The sequence below is a fragment of the Grammomys surdaster genome, unplaced genomic scaffold (assembly GCF_004785775.1).
Source record: "Grammomys surdaster isolate TR1022 unplaced genomic scaffold, NIH_TR_1.0 257, whole genome shotgun sequence".
Taxonomy (NCBI): domain Eukaryota; kingdom Metazoa; phylum Chordata; class Mammalia; order Rodentia; family Muridae; genus Grammomys; species Grammomys surdaster.
In genome coordinates, this window is record NW_021604698.1 from 7,606,668 (window position 1) to 7,634,511 (window position 27,844).

A 27,844-nucleotide genomic window follows, 5' to 3' on the forward strand; every position below is an offset into this window, starting at 1 on the left:
AGGAATAAAGAAAGCAAAGCTGCCCCCTTCCTAAACATCGGCCCGCTTATCTGGAATTTGGATCTTCCTGGAAATAGCATATAATTGGTTTATTTGGAAGTGAATGTGCTAAATTAAATAAAGCTATTTCTGGTAAAACATAGGACATTCTTATGGCAGAGGAACAATCAGTACATGTTTGAGGGAATTCATGCAAGGCTGAGGACATGTGTCATTACACAGCCTGAATCTTCTTTCTGGTTTTAGAGTAGAACCTACAAGATCAGTGGTCTTATCAAGAAAAACACTGTTTCAAACACTAGATTTTGAGCGACCTGTTGCAATAAAACTTACAAATCATAAAAAGGGAGGTGGCATATTCTCCTGGAGTACCATATCTAGTATATGTTAACTTATGCTAATGGCTGCGGAAAAGTTCATAAGCAACGCATCAGAGTTCCTGAAGTATTTTTCTGAAAAAAATTTCAAGAATATCCAGCTTTATTACAGCTAAGACAGAAAGCTATGTAGCTACCATCAACCAGGATATTTCTTATAATTTATCACATCTTCATTTATTCATAATGAATATTCTAACGTCATTTATCTTTTAGATTAGAAATATAACAAAATCAGCATTTTGGAATCTAAAATGATTGTTCCGTGGTTTTATGTGACAGAAGATTGTACATATGACGTGTAACTGATGATTTATATATGTATAGATTGTGAAATAGTTACAATCCTTGTTTAGTTATGATACATGGGTTGTCTTTATGTCTGATAAAAATGCTTACAAGTGCTTAGTGCATTTGTGCTATTTATAGCAACCAGGCTGCCACTCACATACCTAGAACTTATTCATCCTGTTTGAATGGGCAACACCACTGTGTTTCTCAGCACTGACTCCCACCATTTCATGCTGTCATCTAGGATCCTAAAATTTTAGACTCCAACACACAAGTTAAATCATGGTTTTTCTATATCTGAGTCTGGATTATATGACTTAGTAGAATTTCCTCTAGTTTCAGTTTAGCTATTCCAACTGTCAACAGTTCTTTCGTCCACGTCCTCGCCGCTATGAGCAATCGCACAATGAAGATGGGGGCAGAATTGTGTCCTCCACAAATTGACTTTACTTCCTGTGTGTGATGACATACCCAGAATTGAGCTTATTGCATCATGTGATTGTTCTGCTTTTAATTTTTTGAGAAATTTCATACTGTTTTCTCTGTTATCAGCTCTGCATATCTTTATATGTCGACTGGTGTTTTGAAAGTAAATTATAAATATCCATATGAAAATTAAAATACTTGAAATATATTTGTTTGACACATAAATTGGCTCATGTTTTCTGTGTTCAGGTCTATTCTTTTTCTTCTCTGTCATAGATATTCATTTGCTAATGTCACCCAGTAATCATTTGGACTATTTCCTTTCCCCTCCTTGGTTGTTCTATTATTTAGGTGTGGACTTCTATTTGATTCTTATTTAACAATTCTGTTCCTTCTTGCAATCATTTGATTTTTTTTTGAAGATTGTTCGGAGTTGCTCATTTGATTGTTTGTTACTGTTGCTTTAAAACTTGCCTTTACTTCTTGTCTGAAAATCCTGACACTGTTTAAAAGTTATTTTTTCTTCTTTTCCATTAATTTTAGCTTGTGATTCAAATCGGAATCCCCTGAGTTTTCATGGCTTCCAGAGAAAAGGGGTGTCTATTTACAATAAGAAGTAAATGCGTTCACTACATCCTTAGACCCTTAGACTTCATGTATGTGTTGTATGGGGCTAGGGTAAGAGATCCCCTTGAGATCTATCTGAGGAGGGATATGTTTTAGTAATTTCATTATGTGTATGTGTATCTGGTTATTTCATAATTGATAAAATAGAATGTGTATGTATAATCAAGGCTTATCTTTTTGTTGTCCACTTCTTTTTGGTCCTTAATGAGTGGCTACATCCCAAGCTGAATGTGTCTCCTATACTTGGGCTAATTGGTAAAAGAATCACATAAAAAAAAAAAAACAACCAACCAAATAAACAAAAAAACCCAAAAAACCAAAAACATTGGGCTTTGTTAATAATTATTTAATTCCTAGAGTAGCAAACCAACTTTTCTTTCTTCAATATCTTTTAATATGTCATTTTTATATTTTATGTAGGGATCACTTGCTCCTTTTTGTCTTCCTTCCTTCTTTCCTTCTTTTTCCTTTCTTACTTTTTAAAAATCACATTCACCATTCACTTTCTATGTGTTATTTCAGGATGGAAATGTATGTTGGAATTTTTTCTCCCCTGGGAAAAGATATGCTTATTTTCTTCATATAATCTCTGTATTAGTCTTCACCAAATTATTTCCATAAATTATGATGAAGTATTTGAATTTGTTTCTTCTCATATAGCTTGCAGCAGTTGTAGATCAAAAACACACTGGAGAACCCCTAGTCATATTATCCCTTTGAGCTTCCCTGTTAAGTATTCTAAATTGGATTCCAGTTCTGTTTTTTTATCATTCCCTTGAAAATCAAATAGCCATTGAAATGACAAGCATATATGTGGTGAAAGTCCACCCAGTTATTTAGCATGATATTTTTCATCAACAAAGCCATTTATGCATCTGGTTAGTTCATGCTCACCATCTGAGAGTATTCACTTTTCAGGGAAATTGAAAGTTAGTAGCAAAGTTTGTCATGGCCTGATGGAAATGTTACTGTTACACATTAGAAGATGATAATGAATGGATACACTCAACATTTTGTTATGGAGTATTAACTATTTCTCCCTAAGCCAACCTGTATCCTTATTAGGTAACAGGATCGCTGCAACAGAATGTTGTCGTTTTACTTTCCTGGAAGCCAAGAGTAACAAGTGCTTTCTTCTCTGGGAAATTGCTATTTTCAGTGAGTAGTAAGTTTTATTTATTTGCTGAACCAAATCCCATAGGCTTGATACTAAATGTAGAGATGATGATAACAACCTAGAAAATTGTCTGTAAGGTGATAGTAGCAAGAATGAATCACTAAGGATGAAATATTTTATAACTTGTTTCTAGTTATAATAATGACAAATTAAGGAAATCCAAAGGATATTTATAAATCATCTTGAAATTTTATTGCCTCATAAAAGACAAATGCCTAACTTCAGGTATATTGGATGTTTTCTGCTTTTCACTCTAAGCAGCCAAAGAAATGTACTTCAACATTTTTTTTTCTTTCAACAGATTTTCTCTGGATGATCATTTTTTCCCTACACAGTTTTGCAGTAGAGCTTGGACAGAAACAGTTACTGGAAAAAAAGATTGGACGAATGTGGTTTATAGTCTCCAGAATAAAAAAATAGAATGATATACCTCTCCTAGCCTGCTAACTTTATAAAATAAAAGATGATATCTTCTTAAAGAGGGTATTTTTTTATGTACATGAATACAAATCAGCTACATATTCAAATAGCAGGGGACTGCTGAATCATTGTGATTCTGACAGGCTTTCCTAAGGCAGATTCATTTCAGTATAAGAGCCTTTTAGGACAGAGAATCTTTGAGTTAGGATCACTTCAAGACATTTTTTTTTCAGATCCCTCTTATACTAAGAGTGGCTGAAGGAATAGACTGTGTTTTTTATAACACTATACTAAATGCAATCCAACTGGAATCAAATCAGCTGACACCCCTCCACACACACACACACACACACAAGACCCTGGTTCTTAGAGCTATCTCGAATTTAGATAACTTTTGTTGCCCCAGTTTTATACAGCAGTGTACTTACTGTGACAGCCTCTTGGAAACAAAAGTTCTTCCCTATGCAGGAAAAGTTTTGGCTTTATATTTGTGATCTTAATCCTCCTTTCATTAACCGAGCTTTCTCTGACAAATATCCCAGCTATGAAATTTCAGCCTCAAATGCTAGATGATAAAGTGAATGTTTGTTTTCTAGTTTAGTTTTATCATTGACATCCATATTCTCATTTTAGCTTGATTAGACTTTTACATAAAAATAAGATTAAATTTCTTCTGTGTAAAAGCAATAAAAGGAATACTGCACTTCAGGTTAAGAATCATTACTCAAGTACTGATCTTAGTATGTGTGACTCTGGTGTAGTCCCATGGTCTTTCGAGCATTAAATTCTGGTTGCTAGCCTTTGATCCATGTACTGGAAAAGATTTACCTAATAAGAGTTTTGAAAAAAAAATGGTTTCTATCTATTTAATGTTAAATAATTTATGTCATATACATGGTCTGTGGGTTCGACCTTACCACAACTTAAATAATGGTGTTCCCTGTAGTACTAATTTTTTTTTAAATCAATAAATCCTGCATCGCTTGGAGAGTAAGCACATGGCTCTGTTCAGGTTAGCTGACAAACCAGCTTTCCCTGCCTCTTAACACTAAAGGAAAAGCATGTGTACTTCATTCAGGAATCTCTAATTAAATTTTAAAAGTGAGTTCTTTCCCCAAGTTGGGCGCTCGTGAAGTAATATTTTTTAATTAATAAATCCATTTTGTCAGCTTACTGCTACCAATCTCAATGTTTTAAGTTCCTGAATGAAAGTCACACATTCAGCCTTTACATTTTGATATGCCTTATGCAGCACAATAGCTGGGTGACTCTCCACGTGGTTAATCCACCCCTGCCAATAATCCACAGTTTTTACTTACTAAACTCTATGTTTTATCTTGGCTGCCCCGTACCAAGATAGGCAGCCCTGTCAGCCTCCTTCTCTTGCATCCTTCACAGGGTGGCTTTGACTTTCTGTCCAACCCCCTTCTCAAGCTTGGGCATCTCCTCTACTCACACTCTCCTGGAAGCATGGTGGATATCATTCTCTTTCTCCTTCCAGTCCCAGGCCCAGGAAATTCCAAAAACCCACCTCTGTCTATCCTTCCCAGTTAATAGGTGTTGGCATTTTATTTACCAAGCAGAACCAACTGGGGGTAGCTTCCCAAAAGCTAAGTATAGACACTCACTTAAACAGTTTTGGGGACTCAAATTAACATTAGAATATAAGCAACATTAGGCCAAATTCACTACAGTTTCTTCACAATCTCAGGTTGATGTTTAGTCCCCAATGTAACAATATGAAGAGGCATTAGTAATTAAATTATGAAGGCCTTGTCTTCAAGAAGAGACCATTTAGACAGTGCTATGTTTCTCTCTTGATTGTCAATACAAATCTTCCCTTTAGTTGGTACAATAAGGGTACACCTTAAAGTCATAATTTATGTTCTTACATAACATTGAAAATATCATAACTGTGAGAAATAAACTTTTCTTATAAGCTATTTAGCCTCCGGTATTTTTTCCAGCATGATTTAATGAAGAAAAAACCTGTATGTTATAAAAGAATCAACTGCTCTTAACAAATGTTTTAAAATATCACACAAGTAATAAAATATCTCTGAACCAAAAGTTGCTCAATAGTGACCTTCTTTAGTTTCATATACATTACTCAGAATCTAGTTAACCTCTACTTTCTGGCTTGGACACTATCAGCAGGAGCTTCAAGCTAACAAGCTTAATTATACATCTTCCTACATAATTCTGGGAGGCATTTAATGTAGTCGTTTTTAGAGTAGTCCTGGATATGAATTCTTAGAATGATAGATAAAATCGATGAGCTCCAATATCCTTGTTGGATGATTCCCAGATCGATTCATGAGTAATATGTAGATGGAAATATTCAATATGCATGCATCTCTACAAAAATGGTTCAAATTTTGATAACCCCACATACAGGAGACTAATACAAATTATAGCTAAGCAATTATTTTAAGTTTCCCAATGCTTTAATAATTTATAAGTTCTCTTAAATATGCAACACAAAAAGAAATTTCTAGAATATGTGTATAATCTCTTATATGTCAGGTTGAATTTAGAATGTTATAATCGTCATACATTTTTATCATTTGAAATAAAAAAGTAAGTTGTGATGTGATGTAAAAGATAATATATTTTAAGTACCAGTAATGTTTGCTTATTTTCCAGGTAACCTTTATATGATACACATCCTGTCTTCTCTGCAACAGAGATGGAGTAAAATGAGTCTATAGACCAGAATTTCTTAATCAAGGTCCAAAACACAGCTTTCTTTTTATAAGTTGATTATGTCAGATACTTTCATTCTAGTCATGCAAGGAAAATTAATAACCTGCTACAAGTACTCTATATTTAATTCAGAGTTTAAAACATGGCAGAAATCACCAGTTCTGAAAAAGTCTTGTATATGCCTTCATCAGACCCAGTAAACGCCATTACTTCCATAAGCCTGGAGAAGCTCTGTGCTAAGACAGCTTTATTAAAAGGCTGTAGACCCATTGAGATTCTGCCTGGCCTTTATCCAAATCCCGGGATGAAACTACAAAACCAGTATAAATGAATCTCTTCATTTCTACAGGTATCTCTTGGCTCTCTATTCATGTAGTTATATTGCTCTATGTAGTTCAGGGTAGGTTTTTAAATGTGTAAGATGTGTGTAATAAAAGGGACAAAGCTCTAAGGGAAAAATTCCAAGAACTACATGAAAAAACTAGATAGCCATACTGAAGAACAGAAAGTCTTACAATTATCAATACTAGTTCTTCACAATATAATCTATACCCAAAGTCTTTGGTTGTGAGCCTAGCCTTTAATGACTGAGCCATCTCTTCAGTCCACCCAAAGCCTTTAAACTATAGATTGAAACACTATATAGCATCATGTAACTTAATATGCAGATCATGAGAAATTTGCAACAAATATCATTCGAATTCACAGAGAAAAATATTAGCTAAATATCAAGTTTGTAATAAATCCTAACTATATTTGGGAGCATTTGATAATATGCATTGTGTGGCTTCACTGTGACCTTGGTCCTGAACACACAGCATGCACACACTACATTTTTTTATGTTATCATACCATAAGGTACCAATGAATGCTGCATGAAACAACTTGGCTCAGGTGTGACACTGGCATGTGTTATGAACAACAACGTTTGCTCCTATACAGACATACCTTAAAATTTTTGCAACACCAGTCCTTTGAATATAAATTGCCTAGTTAGTATATCGTTGGGTTATATTGTATGAGGGTGCTTGATTTAAAAAGTTTCTGATAAATTTAATAAAAAATGGTGAACAAATTTTAGCTCGGGTTCAGGTAGAATTTTCCTTAGTTTCTGAAGATGTCCTAAACAATTCTCAGTTTTTATTGTTAGCATTAGGGTTTATTAAGTTAAAGTATGATTAATGTCAAAAATGTTGATTCTCTATGGCCTGTAACAGCAAATATTCAAAAAGATTTAATTCTTTATGCAAAAGTAATGTTTATGATACTATGATAACAATGGCTGTGTCATGCCCAGAATACAGCATTATAAAGTTCTTCTCTCAGTCTCTGAAAGTTACATTTTTCCATCCTTCTTCCATGATGGTACATGACTTTTAGAGGGGGTGATATAAATATTTTACTTATGGTTAAGAACTCAATGGTCATTAATTCTCAGTATGTTAATCCACAGATTTTTACATTTGCTAGTGATAATTGCAAAGATAAGCTTCTCTGAAACAAGTTGAGAACACATGTTTAAGAGGTAGCTTAATACCAAATCAACGTATTCACTTTCATTTTGATTTTTGTTTTGTATATTTTGGAGAAAAGATTTCACTATACAATCTTCCTGGCCTTAAAACTCCAATGTACACTTAGCTGGCCTTGAACTCAGAGATTTCCCTGACTTGTCTTCCTATGCTGGAATTAAATGCCTGCACCATTAAACCTGGCTTGACACTGTTTACTTTAGCTACAAACATTAGTAAACTTCTATTTAATGCATAAGGCCTCCTGAGACATAAGGTTTTGACGGATTTAATAGTACACAGCATCAATTACTTCCAATGGAACATGTCTCAAATACAATTAGAGAACAGTTGATTACCTTATAGTCATGGTCCTATTGCACCAGTGACACATCTTGCCAAGAATGTTGTTTTTTTAGAACTTGCATTAGGGTAACACCAGTGGTTCTTTTCTCTACTGGCTGCCTGAATAGCATTTTCTAGGACAATGAAGCTGAGCCAGCAGGAAGGAAGCTTCTAGTTCAGGTCCAGCTTGCTTTCTTTGCATCTTTCAACAAAGGTGTGTAGTATCTTTACTAACACCTTAAATTAATTCTAATAGGGAATCAGGAGAAAATGGAAAAGACTGTATAATTTAGCAGGGATTAAGGGTCTTCCTCCTCAACTGCTTACAAGGAAGTATTCCGAACTGGCAATTCAATTTTTGAGTAATTATGATACAGAACTTTTAGGAGCAGCTTTGTCCAGATATGCATGTTACCCCTCTTGTAATTTTTTTTAACTTATATTGTGATTGTCTTGAAAAGTACTAAGTTTCAAACTGGATTTTTCATACACTTTTACTTTTGCCTAACCTTACCTCTTTGCTCTATAAGATCATCATTGCGGGATATTTGATCACACTGTGAACCCTGAGATTGTGTTGTTTACTGGCAAACCTGTTTTTAGTTGTGGCATGGCTCACACTTAGCACATACTTTTATTCCAAGAACAGGATTAAATAAATTCAAGTATAGGTCAATAGGTGGTTCAAGCAACCCATTGACAGGAAGTGAATATAAGATGTTTAGGGAAAAAAAAACATAGAGTAAGAAGCAGTCAGGAGGACAGAGAGAGCAATGCTCAGGAAGTACAAAGGAGGAAGTTTCATCCGAAAGAGGTTTTATGAAATGACATAAGAGCAGGGATGCTTTCTAGAATGTGAGCTGAGAAAAAAAGGTTAGCTTTTTGCTTCTGCCTGTCTAAGCAAGCAACCTTTCAATCTTACATCTGGCTCCCAAGTCTTCCTTGGTAAAATAAAACGACTGAGATTTTGTTTAAAAGCAACAGGTTTGCAAATCAGTAAAGGATTGTTGCCTAAGATACATAAAGAACTCTTTAACTGTTGGGTCCCAGGAAACATCCCACAAACCAAATAAAGATTAATCTTAGTCAGACAGGAATGGTTTACTGAACACACAACCTAATACTGATTGATCAGGACCATAGCTCTGAATGTGTGGGCTGATCCATGGTGACAAACATCTTTTTCTCTCAAGTTATAAAAATCAGAATGAATTCATATGCAGGTGCAGAAGTGCTGCCTGCTCTTTGTCTCTGACTCAAGCCATGTTAGACATAACAATTCAAATTGACCTTTAATTTGATGAGTCTTACATAAAGCTTTGTGAAATTTCTTAAGATTAACAAACCTGCGAACATACAGAACATACCAGGATATGTGGTCAGCATGACCTTGCTCTGAGTCATGTTATTTTTCTGTGTCAATGACTGACAAACAGTAACAATAGCTGGTGCATACAGAACAAAATGTCTACAGCTACACTGGTGGTGGGGGAAAAAGACTACAACACAAGTAAACACATGGTAATTTGATTGAAATGGACTAAGAAACTCAATAAACATGATAAAAAGAATAAGCACAGATGGGAAATAAGCAAATGAAAAGGTATCAGTATCATGCTTTGTCACATAAATACAATGAGAGACCTTACCTATTAAGATGTCCCAAATCCAGACTAGTGAAAAACAAGTGCTTCAGATGTTATGGAACGTCACAAATTCTCATTCACTGATGGCCAGAATGAAACATGACATAGCCTCTTTGAAAGATTTGCAGTTTCTTACAAAAGTGAACACTTTTACCTAGTGGGCCAGCAGCCTCACTCAAAATAACTGAAAACTTAGATACACAAACTGTATTATTCAGTGTTCTTAATGTAATAGAATTTATAGAACAATGAGAAGGGAATTACTAGAGTAGTTAGAACAGGATGTAGACCAGCTAATACAACAATGGCTGCCTATTCATCGAAAGTCCAAGAATCCAGTAGTTGTTCATCCCTAGAGGCTGGATGTCTCAGATAGTTTAAGCTGGAATCCTAAAGAAGTAGGCTATAATTTCATCTGAAGAATGGGCTTGATAGTGAAAACTATAGGAAGCAGACAAAGAAAGAGGCATAACATCTTACCTGTCATTTGGATTTTAGTTAGATACAGATGTAATCAAGATGACAATCAAGATTAGTCATCACAGATACAATTCTCACACAAATGTTTTGGAAGCTCTGTGTATTATTGCCAAAATTTCAAAGCAATAATGATGTCTTCAGGTGGCAAATATATTGTGGTATGCTGAGACCACAAAGTAATATTCACAACTAAAACAAAAGTAATATTGATTCATTAAAACATATGGAAATAGTTTGACAAAGAAGTTACATATTTACCTCAAATATGTTATTCTATAAAAATCAAAACTATGAACATAGTAAAAAGATCACTGGTACCCAAAGGGTGCAGGAAAGGAAGAATGAATAAGCTGAACAAAAAGGGCATTTAGGATTATTGATGCATCATTAGACATTTTGCAATATCACAGTTTAAGAATTGAAATGACAAGGTGTGGAATGTACAGTTTTAATCCCAACATTCAGAAGGCAAAGGCAGATGATCTCTATGAGTTCTAGGCCATCCTGGCCTTCATATTAAGTTTCAAGTTCAGCCAACAATACACAGTGAGACCATATCTCCATGAAAATAATGAATAAGAAAGTAACGAGGGAGGCAGGAGATAGACAGAACTCTAAATGAAATAATGAGGTGTTTAGGGAATCAAGTAAAGTCTCTGCCTGCTACCTTGCTTGGGTGCATCTTTTTGCTGGATTTTCTCTCCTCATCTGTATAATGAAATATTGGACTGAGATAACAATCATGCTTTCTGCCTATAAAACACTTAAGCCAACAAGATTATGTAAATGAGATAAAGAATGTTCAGTATTGTTCTAATAAAGCAGATAGAAATCGTGGAGAAAATGAAGAAATCCCTGGTATCCATCCGAGGAAATCAGCATAGACTGGTATAGGAGCAGAAGTCAAGCCATGACCTGCTAGATAGCCCACTTGCTTTTCACATTCCTTTCAAGATCAAATCCAACTTGAACTCAAACTATTCAGTAAAAGGGGAATGTTGGAGGGAGAGGGCATCCAGAAAAAGGGGGCTAAGGCACTAAAGATTGCTGGTTCAGAAGTTCAGTCATCAACATACAGTTAAGTTAAGAATAGAAATATGACCAGCTTGGAGAAAATGACTTAGGAATAGATTCTTCTAACCAGCAGGTGCATGGAACAGCCACATGGTGAGAAAGCCAAAGGCAACACTGGCCCATGAAGAGTGTACACTCAAGTGTGTAACCAGTTCAGACCTTAGTTTCCTTGTGTGTGTCTTTCATGTGCTATAGAAAAGTGTTAATAGCATTTTAGACACTCACCAAACACTTCATGTCAGTTTCACAATAGTGGGAGGACTTTATGGCTTTACTTTACATAGGGTAAAGTTAGTGACCTTCTCTTCCAGTGGAAAGGAAGATGTACTTGATTACTCCAGTACTCAAGTGTCTTAGTGAGAATTCCATTGGCGTGAAGAGATACCATGACCACAGTTACCCCAATAAAGGAAAGTATTTAATAGGGGAGTGCTTACACTTTTAGAAGTTGAGGCCATTGTCAATATGTCCGGGAACATCCCAGCCTTTAGGTAGACATAGTACTGGAGAAGGCGACATTTCTACATTCAGATCTTCAGGCATAAGGAAGAGAGAGATTCTGGGCTTCAGTTGGCCTTTTGAAAACCTAAACATCCACTTCCAGTGCCTACAATGCCAAACCTCCTAATTCTTTCAAATAGTGCCACTCTCTGCTGACCAAGCATTCAAATCTATGAACTTGTGAGTTTCCTTCTCATTCAAACCATCACATCAGAAAATCAGTATCACAAAGGTCATATTGTGAAAGGATATTCAACATAGAGTATTGTAAAGTGTAAAGCACCCAATATGGGCTTACAGAGGAAAGTGATGAGCCAAATTCTCATTAGATAGAGCTTTTTCAGAGAGCTCCCTTTTCTCAGCTATTCACTTTATCCTCATCTGCTCATTTTCTAATCAGTCAAGTGTTAGATTTTTGAAGGTTCCTTAAAATAATGATGAGTGTAAGCTCCATCTGGGCCACAAAAAAATATTTTTTGAAAATTATGTGTTCGTTTCATTCATGAAATGTAAGTTTAAGTCAAAGGTTACCCTTCCCTCCCAAAAGGCCTTGTAGCTCTGGTCTCTAGAGTGCCTCAGGAAGGGGAAAATAGCTAGAGAATGAGGAATATAATCTCACTAGAATAACGTGGCACTTATTTCTATCCACTCCTTTGAGTATTTTCATTTGAACTAGAGAGGAAGTTTTAAGCTTGAAAAATGTCTTCTCCTAACAGCTACATAATAAACCAAAGCCAAATATTCACATTGCTTGGCTGAGCACAAAGACAGGAGGCTGAGAACTGTCATTCCTTATCCACCACCAAGATGCTTCAGGCTGAGCATCAGTTTGGACTATAGAGATGAGTACGGGACAAGGATTCCTGTGGGGAGAAACTGAAGCCTTGGATCTAGCTTACTGAGGAGAATCAGCTTTCCAGCTGTTGCAATGACTTGCTGCTGTCCCAAAACTTTGCACTTGTGAGTAGGAATGAGCTAGTGTAAAAGAAAAGCTAAGCTTGGAGGAATTGGTGACTGGCTTGTACAACCAACAGGAAATACTGCAAATGTGCCTGGGCATGCTAATTTCTTTAGCAGTCATACTAGAAAGATATTTGCCCTATAGCTTTAGAGTATGAGAGTTCTTAGGAAAACATGTGCCTAGAAGACTGTGTCTCACCAGCGTGCTTGCCTGTGAACAACAGGCACATGGACATCAATATGAAGCAGTGAACGCCCATGAAAGCAACGCTGATAGAGGCATCTAGGACTGCCTTCTAACTGTCTGACCTGGTGTCACTGTCATACAGAGCCCCAGAAGCAAAGCATCAGGACAATCACCTTCAGCATAGAGCAGGTGCTTCAGCTCGGGCCCCAGGAATGAGACTGCAAACCAAACCTGAGGTTTAGCGGTTGGCTTGGAGATACTGCAGCAATCTGTAGATGTTCCTATCTTTAGTCCCCACTCTTTACCTGTCCTTCTCAGCTGATTGTGGCCCAAAGGAAATTGTGAAGACCTCCCTTTCTCGGTTAACAGAAGCTAACAGCCTTGTACCACCTTGCCAAGGCTGTTTTCAGTTTCTGGATAAATGAAAGCTTGGTAAAGAAACCAGGACTCAGCAGCTGTCCCAGGATCTACTCCTGAGTTCTGGAAGCTGGATGGAAGCTGTGGACCCCCGATATCACCTGTCTTCCAGGATGCAGATGGAGAAACTCATCCATAGGCGCTGACCCAACCCATATATATTGTTACTCTTCCTCTTCTTCCATCTTTTACATTCATGATGTCGTCCTTTATATTGTTACTGTTGTTGAGTTGTTATTCTTGTTCTTGTTTTCTCTTTTCTCATTTCTGAGCCCTCAACTCCCAGTAGTATGCATTAATACAGTCATAAGCAGGAGTACGTACTCATGACAGTCCTGAAATAACCAGAGTTTTAGCCCTATTTTGTACGTGAGGCCAAGAGCACTGAAATCACATAGCCATTGATTTCCTAGAATGTCTGCCTGGGTATTCATTACTTATCTATAAGATTATCCATGACTATTTATGGAACAAAGTGGTAAGGCATATGAAGAAATGCTAGAGAAACAATTCTGTTACAATATCCCTTGTAAAATTCAGTTGTCTTAGCGCACCACGTATTGAATGTTCTATTGAACACACATGTATGTCTTCACTTGTTAAAGGGGAATGAAAAAAGACACTTTTTGTTTGTTTTCTAAAAAGTCAGCAAGGCCACAAAGGGAAATCTTGTACAATTTGATTCTAAGAAAGTAAATTATTGATTTTCTTACTCAGTATCAAATGGAGGTGGCTGAACGACTTAAGTACAATGAGGGAACAGAGCCTGTGAGAAATTGTGCCTCTTTAATAGGATGGAGGAGAAGCAATCTGTTTTAGAACCATTGAGAAAGTCCATACTTTTAAGCTGTGGTGAAATTAACAATAATTAGCAACTATAATTATTCCCAAGTCTCCCTTCAAAGCACGTATTACATCTTCAATGTTTAATGTGCACCTCGAGTACATGGGTATTGGAGTTATGGACAGCAGCCAACGCAATGTACCATTAATTTTCAAGCATTTCCTGAGGCAGATGGATATAAACATATTATTTTGTTTTTACATACAGTAAAGGTACAGCAGACAAATTGATACCCCGTAGTGCCAGGAGAATTGGGGTCACTCCTCTACTCTCGCTTTCTGACCTCACTGTCTAAGCCTCTAGAACAACTGTCTCGCTCTGCGCTTTATTGACCCACCCTGCTACAGCAAAAGACCTAACACACAAATCAATGCCTATCTTCTTTGTGCTGAGAATAATGCAAACACGTGTGTGTGTGTGTCTGTGTGTGTGTCTGTGTGTGTGTCTGTGTCTGTGTCACTGTGTATTTCTATTTGCCTATACTGTCAAGACATAAATAAGCCCTGTCTGGAGTGTATTTGTAGACAACTATTGCTTCTGACTTGGGTCAGATAGTTATATCAGCCTGGATTATCCCTACTCTAGCCTAATTTTTAAATGCTTAGTTGTAAGGAAGACTACCTAGAGATTTCTGAAAAATAATCTTTATGAATGGCACCAAACATTTAATGACCTGGTGCTTGTAGGAAGAAGGAATGTGGTCTTGATGAAGGGTTAGTGTTAGGCTTCTAGTTGAGGTTAAGGTTAGAATAGGGTGTTTTAGTTAGGGTTAGGGATAGTGTTAGTTGTTGAATTAAAATACAAAAGTCTCAGCCATTGAATTATACCAAATGAAGACTCAGGAACACTGAGTTCAAAGACTGCCATCTCAGAGAGGCAGAGGAAGCACTCAGCTGACCTTCCGACTCCACCGTGTCCGAGAAGAAAAACGGCTTTTCTCCTTCTCCATGCTTTTGTCCCTCCTTTCTGTTTACTTCTGTTCACTCGTTGTCAGCTTGTTTGCTTGCTCTGCTCCTTTACCTACGGTTGACTTTATTTGTCTCTTGGATAAAAAAGTGTGTGGTCTGGCTGATCCATACCTGAAGTGCTTAGAATAAGTAAATAACACAATCTTGGTGTTCATACTTTAATCAAATATACTGCAACAGTAAAGTTGAAGGTTAGGTTAGTGTTGGGTAGGGTTAGAAGTAGGGATAAGGTGAGTCAGGGCTAGTGTAGGACTATGTTTTGGAAAATGTTATAACTAGGGCTGTGGATTATAGATTAGAATTATGATTAGTGTAATGATTCATGTGTAATGATTAGGGTTAGTCATTAGAATTAGTGTTCAAGTTATGTTGGGGAATCAGGATTAAGGTTAGTTTGACTTCAGTGTTAAGGTTAGAATTTGGGTTTAAGTTTAATCTTATAAATAGGAACTTTATGTTGGTCTGGTGATTATGGTTAGAGTTGAGGTTGAGGTTAGAGTTATGTTTTTCTCAGGATTAAGGTGAGAGATAAGATTAAAGAAAGATTAAGGTTATATTTGTGGGTTAGGATTAGGATTTATTTTATGGTTCACATTAATGTTAGGAGCTATGGACTGTTTTAGGTTATAGGAATGTTATAGGTTATTAGAATGTTAGGGTTATAGGAATGTTAAGGTTATGGATAGGGTTAACATTATGTTTTCTCCTTGGTTAGTGTTAGGGCTAGAGATAGTTTTGTGTATTTTTTCATATCAGTTTTAGAGTTAGAGTTAAGGATAGGTATAAGGTTGGTTTTATTTCTAAGTTTCTTATTAGATTTTGTATTTTACACGTATGAAGGATTAGGGCTCCATGTCTCATTAGGATTTCTGTTATTCCTAGGTTTAGTTCTAGAGCTTGGTTTGTGTTTAGCGTAATTTGTAGATCCATTATTAGGATTCCGTTACAGGGTTTTCTTGGATCTTTGGAGTAAGTTGGTTTAAGAACTAAAGTTATTATTAGAACTGTGATAAACATTTGCTTTAGCTAACTGCAGGGTTCAGGCTGGAGGTAAAAATTTTACTTAAAATTAGAGACATATTTAGCTCTACTATATGTGATAGGTTTAATTTTACTATGTGAATTAATACTTGGCTAGTGTTCATTTAAGCCTACAGTATAGTGAATGTTAGATTTGTGATTTGGGCTAGGTTTATAAATGTTTTAAGCTGGTGTTAGAATTAGGGATAGTTGCCAGATTAATTTTACTGATAAATTTAGGGTTAGTTTTAAAGTTAGAGCAAGTGTTGGTTTTGGTGTAGATCTTTGAATAGTGTTAGGGTTGCGCTTATAGATAGTGTTGAGGTAGTGGCTAGCACAACATTTATGGTTGGTACTACAGTTAGGATTGTAGCTACAATTAATTGTTTGCTTAGTTTAATTTTAGAGCCATGATCAGGGTTAGGTTTACTTGTAAATTTAAAAATAGAGCGATGTTTACACTTAGGAATCAGGTTAGTAGCAGAATTTGGTTTAGCATTAGGGTTAGGAAAAGAGACATTGCTTAAAATTGTTTTATGATTAGAGTTAGACCTAGTTTTAGTGTTCTGACTAAATTTAGGGCTTAGAATATGGTTACTTATAATAATTATTATATTAGGGATAGGGTTATCATTTTAGCTAGGGTATAATCGAGGTATTGTAGGATTCGTGTTTAGATTTATGTTAGTGTAAAGTTTAGAAGGGGCTAGAGTTAGGGATAGGACATGAGAGCATTAGGGTTAGGATTACAGTTAATATCACTGATGGCCACTGTTAGCACTTGAGTTGGAGGCAGTTCTAGGTTTATTTCTAAGGTAAATATTAGAGTTATTTATAGTCTTACAGTTAGGTCACAGTACAATTAGGTATAGGACAGTTCTAGATTTAGGGACAGTTTTAGGCATATTTCTAAGATAATAAATTTTAGATGTATGTTTAGAGATACGCTTAGGTCTGGGGCAGTTAGTAGATTTAGTGTTGTTGTCACAAATAGGTTTGTCATCAGGACTATCATCAGTGTTTAGGTTAGTTTTAGAGTTAAGTTTGCTTTAAGGCTTAGAATTATTGGCAGAGCTAGTTTTAAGTTATACATAGGTTTTGATTAGAGTTTTGTTTAAAATTTAAAAGAGATACTGTTAGTGTTAGAACTGTGAGTAAGGTCCATTTTATACCTACTTTATGGATTTGGGCTTCAGGTAGAGTTATAGATTTGTTCAGGTCTAGGGCCTTCTTTAGGGCTAGTGTTTGAGTTAAAGTTAAGGGAGGGATGAGAGCTGGATTCTGGTTAGTATTCAAGTTCTAGGTTAAGAGCTACTGTTAGGTTTAGGGTTCGGGCTAAGGTTACTTCTAGGGCTATGCTTAGGGCTGTGCTTATAACTAGAACTACTTCATGAGTTTTGGCTATGTTTTTCATTAAAACTAGAGATCTCATCTATGGTTTTTGTTTTAAGTCTTAGATCTTTCTTTGGAAATATGATGAAGTTTATTTATAAGGCTAGCAGGATGTTAGACTGTAGATATGGTTAGCACTACAATAAGAGTTATTATTAGTGCTAAGATTAGGGTTTGTGTAATGCCTAGTATTTTAGCTGTATTTGGTGGTAGCCTAAGAGAACACTTAAGCAAGAGTTAGATAGTATTGGATATGAACTTGGAAATAGAGCTATGTGAAATATACATATTGAATATAGATTTTGGTTAGAGTCAGAGCTAGGGTTATGCTTAGGACTGGGGTTAAATAAAGCCCTTTATTAAGCAAAGCATTCAGGAAAAGGTCATACTTACTGTTAGGAATTAGTTTGATGTTAGTTTTATTTCTACTGTTAGTGTTAGGACTATGTGGATGTTTAGGGTTAAGATTTTGATTGTGATTAGGGTTAATGTAACCCAAACACTAATAACAGTGTTTGGATTAAAGTTAGACATGACTTGTGTTAAGTTTTGATTTAAGGTTATGACGAAATTTAGTGTTAATCTAGATTTTTTTTAGATTAATGTTAGTGTTACAAGTTGGGTTAGTGTTAGGATTATTTTATGTTACTAATAGGAATAAGAACATTTTAGGTGTATTTCTAATATTGGTATTAGATTTAGAAACGGGGATAGAATAGGCACAGTGTTAGTAATAGTCCTAATGTTAGAGTTCAAATTAGAGTTAGACTTGTGGTTAAGTTTAGAATTACATTTGTTGTTAGAGTCAGTACTATTCCCAGTGTTAGGGATGGAGACAGGGTTAGTTGATGATGAAGATTGATGTCAGGAACAGAGTTGAGTTTAAGGATAAGGTTAGGTTACTCAGGGCTTGATACAAATTAATTGTAAGCTATAGTTAGTTTTGGATATAGAATTCAGGTTAGTTTTAGATCATGTCTTAGATTTCAGTGTGGAGGTAGGATTAAAATTTCATAGAAACTTCAGATATATTTACATTTGATATTTGAGCTAGAGTTAAGTTTTGTTCTAGAGCTAGGGTACTGTCTGGTACTTAAGTTTAGGGTTAACACTTTTATTATGTTTAGGTTATGGATAGGATTAGGACCAAGGTTAGAGTTAGAGTTAGGGCTATGGCTACAACTAGATCTATATACAGAATTAGGTTAAGATTTGGCTTGAAAACACAGTGGGTCTGTGTTACAATTCAAGATAGTTCCAAGTTGAGTATGATTATTAGTAAGGCTAGAGGTACGGATAGAGATAGATGTAGTCATAGTGGTAGGCTGAAAATAGAGGTATGTTTAGGATTATTGTTAAGGTTAAGACTAGATTAGAGTCAGTATTTGAGGTACATGTAGACTTTTGTTTCATGTTAGGTTTAAGGTTATGGATAGGATCAGGACTAGTTTTAGATAATGGTTATATTTTAAATTAAGCATGAGGATTAGATTAATGGAATGGCTATGATTAAAGATATGGTTAGTTGTTGGCTTAAGATAAGTTTGAAGCTGGAGATAGCATTAGGGCTTTTCTAAACTTACAAGCAGATATTTGTGAGGTTCTAGCTTTGTGTTAGTAGTATCATTTAGGGTCAGAGCAAGGGTTTTGGATATAACATGTTTAGGTTAAGGGGTAGAGTTAGTGTTGTACATTTGTCAATATGTTTAGATTTAATATAACTGTCAGGAATAGATTAAGCTCAAACAGGTACACAGGAGGTTTGACCATTTTCATTTTAACTTCTTTAGTGGTTAATTAAATTTTTCAAAAAGAAAGCTTGACAATGTCTTTTCTTAGAGGAAAAGCCAATAATAATAAATATGTAAGTTACTAAATGATTAGGAAATGGAATGTAGACATAATACATTCATGATTTGGATAATTTATAACATATGCCTTATTATCATAAGAATCATCAAGCCATAACTGAAACTCTCAAAAACTAAAGCAGCTTAGACAAGGTAAGCTTGTTCCCATGACTCTGTGAATTTCATCCCTGAACCAATTCTGTCTCTTGAACTGAGCTGAGATTTACAGGATTGGCCAAAATATTATTTAGTACTAAAAATGGTGCAACTGTGTCAGCAGTAACACACAGAGATTGTTCACTCTGGCATTTATGGCACGCTCATGGCTGTAGATCAGCAGTGGAAGTGGAGAAATCATAGGAATACTAAGTACACATAAAACAGGAATTATTAGACACAAGGTTACTTTATGTTTTCTCAAGATATAGTTTTCAATTTTTTGTACTGTGTGTTTTTATAAGTTTGTATTGTTGTCATTGTTTTCATTTGTTTGGGGTTGTTTGTTTGTTTGTTTTCCCTCACATTGTTATATTTCTCTAAGGTCCCTGGTAACCTTCCACCCACCAACCATACTTTCCTTTCCTATTGTTCTCTCTCCATGTTCTCAAACTTCCTTTTATTAGATAGTGTCATTTTACCTCATATTCCACGCCTTTTCTCACCCCTACGTACATGCACATATGTAATCATCATAAACAGTGTCATGTATGTGAATGCGAGCATGACACTTTTGTCTATCTGATGCACCCAGCTTAATACTGTACTTACAAGACCCATCGTTTTCTGAAGATTTGATCATTTAATTTCCCTTTAAAGCCAAATAAAATTCTATTTTGTAGAAATGTAACTTATTTTTGTTATTCCTTAAACCATTGGTGGGTGGGTTTATTTAATTTCATTTCTATTGTGTGTTATATAACAATAAATGTGGATAGGACTACATGACTACTATACTTGCTTCTGTATAGCAAAGAGGGCTATTAGTAAACCACCCAAAGACAGCTAGAAAATCTATACCAGCAACACTGTATTCATAATCACAAACCTGGAAGGGTTATTACTTATCCAAACTAGCATGCTGATTCTAAGTTTTACAAGGAAATGTCAGGCAGAACTAAAACAATTTTGGAAAAGATAAATAGAGTTAGGGAATTCATATTATTTGATTTTTAGGTAACTATGGAAATACAGCATTCAATATAATATGTTCAGAAGGATATGGATATGAATCAGTGTATTTGAAGTTTCCAGAAATAGAAGGCTTACATATATATAGTCAATGAATTTTTGAAAAATTACAGATGTAATATATTGTGGAATATATACCCTTTTAACAAACAGGAAAAGGTTCAGTGTGAAATTTATGTGACAAACTGATCCTAATTTATGTACGGTCTTAGTTAGGGTTTTATTGCAGTCAACAGACACCATGACCAACACTACTCTTATAAGGACAACATTTAATTGGGACTGGCTTACAGATTCAGAAGCTCAGCCCAGTATCATCAAGGCAGAAGCATGGCAGTGTCCAGGCAGGCATGGTGCATGAGAAGCTGAGAGTTCTACATCTTTATCTGAAGACTGCTAAGAAAAGACTGACTTCGAGGCAGATAGGACAAGGATCTTAAGTGCCCACTTACAGTGACACAGCTACTCCAACAAGGCTACACCTCCTAATAGTCTACTCCTTGGGTCAAGCATATATAAAGCATCACATGTCCCTTTATTATATATACAATTTAATTTAAAAAATAAGATGTTAAATAAATACAGACAAAAACTACTTCTACTCTTGACACAATTAAACATTTAAACAAAAGTCTTCAGTATCAATAAAAAGCAGAGAATATAGACCAAGTCCCTGTGATATTCTACTTGTGAGTTAGAATTAAAAACAATAGTATTTACTTCTCTTTGAATCTCTCAAAGACTCACAATTTTTTAAGAGAATTGGAGAGCTGGAGGTCTAAAATCCAACATGTGAAGCATTCTTTAGTTACTCATGAAGACGTCTTCTTAAACTCTATGAATTTTCATATCATTACCTCTCATGTAGTAACTCTCCCTTCAAATGCCAAGCCATCCTCATCTCTGTATACCAGCTTGGGCCTCATCCTGTTTTACATGACTTCATAACTGCCTTCAACTCATCTATGATAAGCAAATTTATGTTTCATGGTAAGTTCTGTCCCTTAAGCAATTACATATGGGTACATATTAAAATGGGAGAGAAAGTTTGCATGAGCTACAGGATTGGGGAAATTACTATGAAATATTGTCTTCTGAACATGACGTGGACACTTCAATCAAGAGCAGAAATCAACTGTAGCAATCTCCATAAGATAGGGCTCTTCAACTTGCCACCATCTAAATGAGATGGGTATATGAAATCCCACCTCACGACATCCAATGGGTGCTGGCAGAAAGGAGAGGGAGTAAATATTTTGTTGGTATGGCCACTGGTAAGTGTCTCATGATCTAGTATGTAGTCCCTACCCATGCTCATACAAGCAAACCTAACCGAACTCAATGAGTCACAAAGAGAAAGACCTGAAAAAATCTATAAAACTAGTCAGGAGGAAGAAATAGTCACAAGGAATGGGGACAATAAGAGATGGTAATGGGGTGAATAGAATTACAACATATAATATACATATGTAAAATTGTTAAGTTGGTTTTTAACCATGTCCTGAAATTCTTACACCCTTACACATATGCACAGACTTTAGAATGTGATAATTTTTAAGGAAACAACTACAGACAGATTTATTACATGGACTATAATGAGGTTATTAATTACTTCAACAGTATGGTTTTTGTCCTCATTAGAGATGAAACTTGCAGTCTGGCCCATATAGAGGCAAGGAACGTCACCTACAGGACAGTGAAGAAATCTGGAATAGACCTTTCTTATCTATTCTTCAGGAGGATTAAGCCTTGACAACACTTCATCTCACATGTACAGCCTGAAAATCTAAGTGTCTTTTGTTTCATAGGACCTAGTATAGTGCTGCAGGCCTCAGTGTTCCTATAGTACTTCTTTGTTCTTAACCTTTGTTCTTAACCTACACCTAATATAATTGCTTGCTTAAGTGGACATTACTCTCTCTATCTCATTAAGTTTCATTAGGACAGGAATTCACTCATTTTTTTTAAATAAGTTTATCTTCAGGGTATAGCACACTTCATGCTATAGATTGTGTCTAAAAGTATAAGAATGTTTATTGCATAAATGACCGCTATGTAACATTTAGTGATTTTAATTGGCAAAATCGGAATAGTATCAAACAAGATAGCCATGGAAAAATAGTATATGAAAAGTAGCCTGGTCTGTCTAGTGTTTAAGAGTGCTTACAGCTCTGGCACTGAACCTAGGTTCAGTTCTCAGCACTTGAGTGGCTCCCAAACTCATAAACATGTACAGATCTAGTTGCAAGGCAGCCACCACATACTACGTACCCATGTTGTATATATCCACATGTGCAGGCAAATGCTCAAACACATAAAATAAATTCATCTTTAAAAATACTTTGCTTTTATTATACATAGATGTTGAGTTTAAGAAATATTATTATTATTTTTTTTTTACAAAGAGAACACTAGGTGAAATACCTGACAGCAAGCAGATGAATGTCACAATAGATAGTTTGAAACTATCTACTTAAGTGCTAGCACACTGCTTTAGAAGAGCAAATGCTAATTATTTTAGATTTGCACATCAAATGGTGGCTGTCAGCACTATTCTTATAATTTCTATAATGTAAAAAGTAGCCACAATAATGGACAAAGGGATAGGTGTTTTGTGAGTTTCAATAAACTTTATTTGGAAAAGTATGCATTAAATGGATTCAGTGTTGCTTTAGTTTATAAAGACATGATGTTTAGGTTTACCTGGTCACTCTAGGCAAGACAATTTAATTCTGAAATTCTGTGTGGCCCACCCCTTTTAGATCTAGGAGAAGAACCCCTACAAGAATGATTCCTCTGTATATTTTTAACATGTGGTGATATAGCCATCACTGTAATTGTTTAATTAGTGTACAATTCATGCTTGGTTAAATGTTAATGAAGTGCTTACTTCATGATACTTTAAACATTTTTTTTTTGTCTTATGAGCTGCTTTTAAAGCCTTGTTGACACATGCCGGGTCGGGGATGGCTGCATACGTCGAGACGTGACAGTTTTGGCCCCTGGAGCACCACCAGCCTGTTGATCCCTTGATGCTGTTGTCAGGAAGTTCATCTGCTGTCTTTACTACTCTACTTTCAATCTTTCCTTCTGAAGAATATACTTCCTCCATTACTCAGTGTTAATCAGTCCATAGTAAATAAAACAAATGCTGTTTTCAAGAATAAGGAACGGAGATGGTCTTGAGGCTGTGGAGGATGAGGAACAGGTCCTCTGCTTGGCCTTTAGGGTTATTGGAAAGGATCTAGGCAATATAACCGCAAAGGCCAAAACATCCTATACTGCCTTTTTTGGAACGGTTCACTGCCAGACTTGGTCTTGATTTTGGAGTCATGAGGAAGCACATGTACCCTCTGGTCCAACTACTGCTTCATTAATTAGCCATGGTTAACCTGGGGACTTCAAGAATAGAGTTATAGTGGTCTAAGGAAGAAACAGTATGAATAGAAAAAAATAGGAAATTATGTAATTTATGAATAAATAGTTTTAGGAGAGCACATGAGGCTATGGAATTGCTAGGATGAGGAAATGAAGATTAGAGAATTAAAAGAGAGAATAGAAGCATATAAAAAGTTAGTGCTCTGATTTTCTCTAGCTGATTGAAGTGTTGGAGATAACAATGCCTGAAAAGATATTAGAGAGAGCTAACTGTTTTCCTTACATAAATTCAAAACTTTGTAAGGCATCAGTTTAATTTTAATAGTCTGATATCTTTCTGTTTTTATATGAGAATAGTGACTAAAGGCTGCTGTCTGCTGTACTAGGAAACTGGAAGAGCTGTGCCCAGCTACCCGTGATGAACACGCTGTGTAAACCTCTAAGGAAATACGCTTTGTGCTTAGTTCTGCTCTAAGAAAACAGGGGCTGGAACTATTGATCTGGGACTCTTACAGTTCTTTTAAATTTAAGAATTCTTGATGATTATTAACAATGACCAAAGTCTTGATGCTGTAGTTTTAGTAAATAAAGACTGTTTTCAGGCTCTCTCTGGTCATTAAGCTGAAGAAGAATTAAGCTGACGCAGAAAAATAAAGAATACTGAGAATCATCAGGGAACAGAAAGAATACCTGAATTAGCAGCTTGAATCTACTACCGACTCTGAGTCATTATTGAAACAGCAACATTCCCAATCCTGCCTTTCTCAGGACCCTCCTTATGCTGAGGCTGGCCCTTGGCAGACATGATTGATTATTTTGTTTTAAATTTACTATCATGATGTGTGTTGTCAGAGCTTATCCATTCTTTTTCTAAATAACACACAATTCTCTATTGTGAAAGAAAATGTTTATAATACTTTCTTTGAGCTTTTATTATGATAATCGGCAGAACAATTTTAACAAATTTTATGTGTATTATATATTAATTTTATAATATACATAACTCACTAGTAATGCAGAAGAATGCTGCATGAGCACAAATTTGTAGTTCGCAGGCTATGAGGCTTTGGATCGGACAAAGGGTGAACCTTCAATATCTCCTATAGCTTTCACCTTGCCTCTTCTTTTTTTACACGTGAAAAGCATGGTTGTTAGGTAAATATCTCTTTGCATGACAGGGATTTTTGAAATATTCAGAATAATATCTGTTAGTAAATAACCTTTATTAAACATATGTAGACAGACTTTGGTGGGCAGCGTGCATGATCTGATCTAAATGTGATTTTCAGTGCAGGATTTGCTGAAGTGTCACGGAGTTGGAGGAGTCGATTTTATTTGTTTTCATTATCTTTTAGAAAAGAGATTCCTGGTGGTCATAAGGAAGAAGTATGTGATAATATAGTTAGAATGAAATCAATAGACAATAGTTCATGTTAGAATAAGAGTCCAAATTTGAAATTTAAATTCAGGTAGGTTTATATGAATCACAATTTACTAAAACTAAAATTATTTAATTGAATTCTATTGGCTTAAGTGTTTTTTAGTGTTTACTGATTTGCTGTTTTCTAATCTGACCTTTCTAACTCTCTGAAGTTTAGTTTCCTTGTTTTTCTAGTTCCTTTAGGTAGAATGTCAGCTTATCTACCTGGATCCTGAGATCTTTGATGTGTGTTCTTTGCTATAACCTTTTCTCCTAGAAACAATTATGCCGTGTCCCACAGGTTCTAATAAATTGTGTAATAAATTTACCTTAAGATTTTTAAAATTTCCTGTTTAATTTCTTTTCTTAAATAATCCATATCTGCATTTTTTATTATTACTTTTATCTTTTACAGTTCAACCATTGCCCTCCTCCAGGTCACCCCTACCCTGTCCCTCCTCTCACCCCCTCCAGACCTTCCCACTCCCTGGTGCCTCAAGTTTCTAGAGGGTTAGCCATCTTCTCCCAATAAGGCCAGAATAGAGAGTCCTCTGTCAGGGGCCTTGGACTAGCTCCGGTGTGTATGCTGCCTGATTGGTTGCTCAGTGTCTGAGAGATTACGGGGGTTCAAGGTAATTGAGAATGCTGGTCTTCCTTTGGGGTCCACATCCTTCTCGGCTTCTTCCAGCTTTTCCATAATTCAACCACAGGGTCCCCCAACTTCAGTCCAATGTTTGTAATTTGCATCTGTCTTGGTCAGCTGCCTTTTGAGCTTCTCAGAGGACAGTCATGTTAGGCTCCTGTCTGTAAGCACACTACAGCAAAAGATCTGTAAAGAGAGAGAAAAATAAATTAATTAAAAATTTTAAGAGTTAAAAAGATAAAATATTTAAAAAGGAAAGATCTGTAAAAACATTGTGAGACAAAACAAACCTACAAAGATGTCACTAAGTTTGTTTTCAGTTGGCCTTCTACTCTTGGCATGCTACTTGCCCTTTCGAGTAGTATATGTTCCCAGTAAAACTTCCTTGAAGGAAAGTAAATTCCAATTTTTAAAGTGCTTGTCACTTGGGGATAGCTTCTGGGTTAGGGATAGGGGCATATGTCTGTTTCTTTTTTCAGTTTTAGGACCCCATCATGAGCAGAAACATCCAGGCCCAGTGCTTGAGACCTTAGTCTATGTGAATTCATACGTCTATCCATTTTTTTTTGATTTAGTGGGGACTTTGTTTTCTTGGTCCACTTGCTCTGGCTCTTGTGGTCTTTCTGTCTCCTCTTACAAATATTCTCTGAGATGAGGGAACTGATGGAGGCATTCTTTCTAGGGCTAAGTATACATAATGACTGGCTGTTGGTCTTTGTATTCCTCACCTACTGCAAAATGAAGCATCTCTGATAATTGCTGACAAACTATGAGTATAACAGGTCATTAAAATTATTTTGTTGATATATTTTGTTGTTGTTATTGTTTGGTTTTATTTTTAGAACACTAGGGGACATGTAGATTCAGTTTCTTGGAAACCTAAATAGTATTAGGTTTGGATTCCATCTTGTGGTATGGGCCTTAAGTCAAACCTATCAGTTATTGGTTGGTTACACCTATAAACTCTATTACCATATCATGAAGACAGGATAGCATTGTAGATCAAAGGGTTTGTAGTTTTGGTTGGTGTGTAGAGTTCTCCTTTGATAGATTTCAAAATATCTTTCAATATCAAAGACAATAGAACATAGAGATTAAGGGGCTAAGTACCAGGTCAACTTCTCCATCTTCAGTGACTTGTGCCTTTAGCAATGGGGCCTTGCCCTTAGTTGGTAGGAGCCAATCTGTAGTCTTAGAAGAAGTCGGGGCTCCATCCACTTACCAGTGAATTTCACTATTTCTTTTATTTAATGGCTAAGTAATGTTGCTTTGTGTAAATAGACCACATTTTCTTTATCTATGCTTCTTTTGAGGAACATCTATGTTTTATCCAGTTTCTGGCTATCATGAGTATAGCACCAATGAACATAACTAGGCAAGTGTCTCTGTGGTAGGATTCAGTGTTCTCTGGGTTTGTGTCTAAAAGTGGTGTATCTGGATTGTAAGGCAGACCCATTACCAGCCACCTGAGGAACTGAACACTGTTATTCATAGTAGCTATACACATTTTCTAGTTCCTCCAGCTCTAGCTAATCCTAGCATGAACTTGCACTTTTTCTTGAATTTAGTAATCCTGATTCATTTAAGATATAATCTCAAAGTAGACTTAATTTACATTCAGCTGATGACTGAGGAGGTTGGACATTTGTTTTAAGTGTATTTCAGACATTTTTGAGAATTCTCTGTTTAAACCTGCACCTCATTTTTTTTTTTTTTTTTTTATTGGATGATTTATTTACATTTCCTATGTTGTCCCCTTACCCCATCCCCCACCACCCCCTCGGAACCTCCAATCCCCTCGCCCCTCCTCCTTCTTCTCTGTGGATGTAACCTCTATCTACACCCCCCCCCACTCCCACCTCCCCACCCTCAAAATTCCCACCCCCTGGGGCATCCAGCCTTCATGAGGTCAAGGTTCTCTTCTTCCACCTATGCCCAGCAGGGCCCTCCACTTTTACATATTCAGCTGAAGCCCTGGATCCCCCCCTAAGTGCTC